This window comes from Enhydra lutris, unplaced genomic scaffold (genome assembly GCF_002288905.1).
Source record: "Enhydra lutris kenyoni isolate GAN:26980312 unplaced genomic scaffold, ASM228890v2 scaffoldscaffold67, whole genome shotgun sequence".
Classification (NCBI taxonomy): domain Eukaryota; kingdom Metazoa; phylum Chordata; class Mammalia; order Carnivora; family Mustelidae; genus Enhydra; species Enhydra lutris.
The window spans coordinates 756040-762786 of record NW_019154151.1 but is presented as its reverse complement, the minus strand read 5'-3'; the positions used below and the strand labels follow the sequence as shown (position 1 = coordinate 762786).

The following is a 6747-nucleotide window of genomic DNA, read 5'->3' as shown; positions in this document are numbered from 1 at the left end:
TCTCATTCTGCTGTTTTGGTAGTGGTGTATAGAAATGCAACACATTTCTGTACATTGATTTTGTATCCTGCAATTTTATTGAATTAATTAATCAGTTCTGACAGTTTTTTTGGCATAGTCTTTCTGGTTCTCTCTATATACTATTATGCCACCTGCAAATAGTGAAAATATGACTTCTTTGTCAAATTCTGTGCCTTTTATTTATTTTAAATCACTGTGGCTAGCACTTCCTGTACTATGTTCAATAAAAGTAGTGAGAGTGAGAGTGTGAGGAAATCTTTGAGAGATAACTCTCTCAAAGATTTCCTGATCCTCCAAGTTGAAACCAGCTCACATGTGTCCAGCACAGCCCCTGAATCCAGAACAGGCATGTCCAGTATGGGCAAGTTCAATACCACAAGCACGTCCAGTGCTTGTGAATCCAGTTCCAATAAACCTTCCTCATCTTGGGGCAAGAGGTCACAGAAGGAGATAACCCCATTGGAGGATATTGACAATAACTACAGTGATCCATTTTTCAACCCCATATATGCCAAGGATATCTTCAGTTACATGAAGGAGAGAGAGGAAAAGTTCATACTTTAAAAATACATGAACAGGCAGACTGACATCAGCAGTTACATGAGGGCCATTCTTGTGGACTGGCTGGTAGAGGTGCAGATGACCTTTGAGATGAGTCATGAGACCCTATACTTGGCAGTGAAACTGGTGGATCACTACCTTATGGAGGTAGTATGCAAGAGGGACAAGCTACAACTCCTTGTTTCCATGGCATTTCTGATTGCAGCAAAATTCGAGGAGTCCTGTCCACCTTGTGTAGATGACTTCCTATATATCTGTGATGATATTTATCAGCGAGATGAGATGCTCACCATGGAAATCAGCATCCTGCAAACTCTCAAATTTGATATCACCATTCCCATTGCCTATCATTTCCTGCGCAGATATGCTAGGTGTCTCCGTGCCAGCATGAAGACGCTGACTTTGTCCCGCTTCATCTGTGAGATGACTCTGCAGGAATACGACTATGTCCAGGAGAGGGCTTCCAAGCTAGCTGCTGGCTCCTTCCTCCTGGCCCTCTACATGAAGAAGCTCGGACACTGGGCGCCTGCCTTGGAGTATTACATTGGCTACAAAACTTCTGATCTTCACCCCGTGGTCAAGCAGCTAAACACCCTGCTGACATTGTGTCCTTGCAACAAGCTCAAGACTGTGTATTCCAAATATTCTCACCAGGTCTTCTTCGAGGTCACCAAAATCCCCCCCTTGGACATGTTGAAGCTAGAGGAGGTGCTGAACTATTGCTAAGTCTGAGGCTGAGGAGCTGGCGTGCTGGCAGCGGCCCCCAGGGCCAGGCAGGCATTGAAATAAGCTGTTATTTATTCTGTCTTTGAATTTGTCTTTTGATAACTTTTCTTTTTTACTCTTTTGTTTGTATTTTCCCAAATTGATAATCTTGTAAATATTTAGCTTTTTATGAAAGAAAATAAATTATTATAGTATTTTATTAGAAATTTAATAAAAAATGAATGTTTGTTGTAAAAAAAAAAAAGTAGTGAGTGTGTGTCCTTGTGTTGTTCTTATCCTAGGGGAAAAGCTCTGCTTTTCTACATTGAGGACGATGTTTACTGTGAGTTTTTCATATATATGGTCTTCATTATGTTGAGGTATATTTCCTCGATCCCCATTTTGTTAAGTGCTTTTATCATGAATTGATGTTGTACTTTATCAGAAGTTTTTTGTACATCTATTCAAATGATCATATGGTTCTTATACTTTCTTTTGAGATGATGTATGTGGTTGATTGATTTGTGAACCTTGAACCAGGGTTTCAACTTGGGAATAAATCCCACTTGATCATGTTGAATTTTTTTAAGGTATTGTTAAATTCGGTTTGCTAATATTTAGTTGAGGATTTTTACATCTATGTTCATCAAGGATATTGTCTTAGAGTTTTTGTTTTGTTTTGTTTTTTAGTGTGTTTATCTGGTTTTGGTATCAGGGTAATACTGGTCCCACAGAATGAATCTGGGAGTTTTCCCAACTTTTCTATTTTTTGGAATAGTTTGAGAATAATGGGTATTAATTCTTCTTTAATGTTTGTAGGATTTACCTGTGAAGTCATCTGATCATGCAATTTTGTTTGTTGGAGTTTTTTAATTACTAATTCAATTTCTTTGCTGTTATTGTTTTCTTCAAGTTGTCTATTTATTCCTGTTTCAGTTTTAATAGTTTATATGTTCTAGAAATTTGCATATTTCTTCTAGGTTGTCCAGGTTTTTGGCATACAGTTTTTCATAATATTCTCTTATGATTGTATGCATTTCTGTGGTATTGATTATTATTTCTGATTATTATTTCTCCTCTCTTGGTTTTGGTATTATTTATTTGAGTCCTTTCTTCTGTTTTCTTGATAGGTCTGGCTAGAAATTTATAAATTTATTGATTTTTTTTTTCAAAGGACCAGTTTTGGTTTCATCGATCTGTTTCATTGTGTTTGTTTATTTTTTTATTTAAATTAAGTTAGCCAACATATAGTACATCATTAGTTTTTGGTGTAGTGTTCAATGATTCATTAGTTGCATATAATACTCAGTGCTCATGACATCACATGGCCTTCACAATAATGCCCATCACCCGGTCATTGTTTTTTGCTTTTAGTTTCTATATGACTTATTTCTGCTTTAATTTTTGTTATGTTCTTCCTTCTGCTTCTTTTAGGTTTAGTTTATTTTTTTCTTTTTCTAGCTTCTTTAGGTTTAAGGTTAGGTTATTTATCAGATTTTTCTTGCTTCTTGAGATAGGCCTGCATTACTATATACTTCCCTCTTTTGACTGCTTTTACCCCATTCTTATTTTGGTCTGTGGTGTTTTCATTTTAATTTGTTTCCAGGTAGTTTTTTTTTTTTAAAGATTTTATTTATTTGACAGACAGAGATCACAAGTAGGCAGAGAAGCAGACAGATAGAGAGAGGTGGAAGCAGGCTCCCTGCAGAGCACAGAGCCCAATGTGGGGCTCGATCCCAGGACACTAGAACCATGACCTGAGCCGAAGGCAGAGGCTTTAATCCACTGAGCCACCCAGGTGCCCCCCAGGTAGTTTTTAATTTCCTTTTTGATTTTGTGGTTAACTCATACATTGTTTATTAGCATGTTATTTAAACTCTGTATATTTCTGGTCTTTCCACATTTTTTGTGTGTGTTTTAGTATTTTAGTGTGTTTTAGTTTCATAGTGTTGTGGTCAGAAAAGATGCATAGTATGTATGGTTTTGATCTTCTTGAATTTGTTAAGGCTTGTTTTGTGGACTAATATATGATCTATTCTGGAGAATGTTCCATGAGTACTAGATAACAATTTATATTCTGCTGTTTTAGGATGGAATATTCTGAATATATCTGTTAAATCCATATGTTGCAATATGTCATTCAGATCAATTTTTCCTTCTTGAATTTTTGTTTGGATGATATGTTCATTGATTTAAGTGGTTGTTAAAGTTCCCTACTATCAATGTATTACTGTCAACTTGTTCCATTATGTTTCTTATTAAATGTTTTGTGTATTTGGGTGCTCCTATGTTGGGTGCATAAATATTTACAATTGTTATATTTTCTTGTTGGATTGTCTCCTTCAGTATTATATGGTATCCTTCTTTGTTTCTTGTTACATTCTTTGCTTTGGAATCTAATTTTTCCAATATAAATATTGCAGACTTTCTTGTGACATCCATTTGCATGCTAGATATTTTTCCATTCCCTACCTTTCAATAAGCAGGTGACTTTAGGTCCAAAATGAGTCTCTTGTAGGCAGCATATACATGGGTCTTGTTTTCTTATCCATTCTGCCTCACTATGTCTTTGGATTAGAGCATTTAGTCCATTTGCATTCAAAGTAATAGCTGATAGATACGTACTTATTGCCATTTTATTACTTGTTTTGTGGTTGTTTCTGAAGATTTTCTCTGATCTTTCTTTCCTTTCTCTCTTTCACGTTTTGTTGATTTTTTATTGATATATTTGGATTTATTTCTCTTTACAGTTTACATAATTATTAGTGGTGTTTTTGTATGATCACCATTAGGTTTGTATATAATCTCTTCTGCATATAGCTATCTATATTAAGTTGATGGTCATTTACAATTGAATACATTCTTATCCCCTCTCCTCCCTGCATGTTAGGTATATGTTATTATATTTTATATTTTTTGTGGGTTTCTTTACTGATTTTTTATAGAAATATTCATTTTTACTGCTTTTGTATTTCCTACCTCTATATACCACTTGGTCTCTCCTTTCCACCCAAACAATCCCTTTTAATATTTCTTTCAGGGCTAGTTTAGTGGTCATGAATTCCTTTATATTTTCTTTTCAGAAATTCTATTTCTATATTTTGAATGATAGCCTTGCCAGAAAGAGTACTCTTGGCTTCAGATTTTTCCCATTCAACACTTTGAATATATCATGCCACTCCCTTGTGCCTTGCAATTTCTGTTGAAAAATCTCCTGCTAGCCTTTTAGGTTTCCTCTTGTCATGAAAAGGGACACTGAACTTACTGCTGTCTTTTATCTTTCTCCTTTTTAATTTTTGTCTTTATAATCATGTCTTGGTGGGGTACTTCTTTTGTTGATTTTGATGGAAGTTCTCTGTGCCTTCTGGATCCAAATATCTGTTCTCTTCCCCAGAGTAGGAAAGTTTTCATCTATTATCTCTTCCAGTATATTTTTCTTCCCCCTTTTCTCTCTCTTATTCTACCATGACTCCTTTAATATGAATGTTATAATGTTTGATAGAGCCGCTGAGTTCCCAAAATCTATTCTCATTTTGCACAATTCTTTTTCTCTCTTTTCTTCACCTTGATTACTTTCCTTCACTATGTCTTCTAGGTCACTAATTTGTTCTTCTGCTTCTTTCATCCTGATAATCAGTCCATGAAGTGTTTCTCATTTCATTTTTTATGCCCTTCATTTCCACTATGTTATTCCTTATCTCTGTGTTGAATCTAACTCATCCTTTCTACTCTTTGCACAAGTCCAGTGAGTATCTTTATGATTATTGCCTTAAAGTCTCTATCAGGCAAGTTGCTGATATCTGTTTCACTTAGATCCAGTGCGTGGCCTTGTCTTATTCTTTAATTTGGGACAAATTTCTCTGTCTCATCATTTTGTCTGTTTCTCTGTGTCTGTTTCTGTGTGTTAAGGAAGTCAGTTGTGTCTTCAGGTCTTGAAAGTAATGACTTTATGATGATGAGCTCCTGGAGTGCCCTGGAGTTCAATATCCCTTTTCATGAGAACCTGGTACTTCAGGAGTGTCCTATGTGTTGATAATTCCTGCTGTTGTGTCTGAATCATTTTTTTTCTTTCAGTGCATCATCTTCATTGACTCTCTGCCTGTTGTGGGCTTTTCTTGCTTTTTGTGGTGTTAGTTGGACCCAGGCAGACCAGATCTGGGGGAGTGTGCCCTTGGGCAACTTGGGAGCAGAGTGGTGGTTTTAGCAAAATGTACACTAGGCTAATAGTCCTATGCCAGATATGCAAAGACCTGTGGTAGCTTAGGCTCATGGCCTATAGTAGGCAGGTGTATAAGACTGGGCACAGCATGTGGTAATGGCCAAGTACATCTGGGTCCTGTATAGGATGGTGGCTGGAGACACGCAGCCTGGTGCAGCACAATGTCTGGGACCTGTGTAATGGCTCATTGTGGTTGGTATGTGGCAGCAGTGTGCATCAGGTTGCTGAACAGGGTGAGCATGGGGCTTTAACAAAATTTGGTCTGTACCCTTAGCAAAGTTTGCTCTGAGCCCAGGGCCAGGGCTAGCAGGCTTGGAGTTGGTGAGAACTCATGGGTGTGACATACTGCTAACAGGTTAGTTAGCAAGTATCTTTGCAGCCCTCCAGGTATTTGTGTTTATTGGCACCTGCCGGCTTCCTCACTTTAGGAGAAGTCCCGCAACATGTGCCAAAGTCATTATGAACAGATCAGTCTTCTGTTATCTCCCTGGGAGAATTGTGTAAACTTCAGTTTTTATGTTGCCCCTCTTTGTGAGCTGCTGTCTGTTTAAGGGCAGCAACCCAACTATCACTCACTCTCCTGGCTGGCACAGTGCTGAGACAAGTGCCTTTTAACATTCTAGGCTTTAAGTCACGTTGGTTATACAAAGTCATGGAATTCAGTTCCTTTGCTTCTTAGAGTCAAATATTATGGAGATCAGCTTTCCTCTTATGTGCTCTCTCATGGGAAGCTCTCTCCAGTTTGCTATTCTCTCCCACCTGCCAGCAACCTCCCTCTGCCTTTCTGACCTCTCAAACTGTTTTTTTTTCCACTTTTTTATTTTTTATTTTCAGCATAACAGTATTCATTGTTTTTGCACCACACCCAGTGCTCCATGCAATCCGTGCCCTCTCTAATACCCACCACCTGGTTCCCCCAACCTCCCCCCCCCCGCCGCTTCAAACCCCTCAGATTGTTTTTCAGAGTCCATGGTCTCTCATGGTTCACGTCCCCTTCCAATTTCCCCCAACTCCCTTCGCCTCTCTAATTCCCCTTGTCTTCCATGCTATTTGTTATGCTCCACAAATAAGTGAAACCATAAGATAATTGACTCTCTCTGCTTGACTTGTTTCACTCAGCAGAATCTCTTCTAGTCCCGTCCATGTTGCTACAAAAGTTGGGTATTCATCCTTTCTGATGGAGGCATAAAACTCCAGTGTATATGGACCACATCTTCCTTATCCATTCGTCTGTTGAAGGG

At 37.9% G+C, this 6747-nt stretch overlaps 1 pseudogene; it reads left to right on the top strand.

Moving 5' to 3' along the window:
- The first annotated feature begins 237 nt into the window (after positions 1-237).
- On the top strand, positions 238-1436 carry LOC111159191 (annotated as a pseudogene).
- The last annotated feature ends 5311 nt before the right edge of the window (positions 1437-6747 follow it).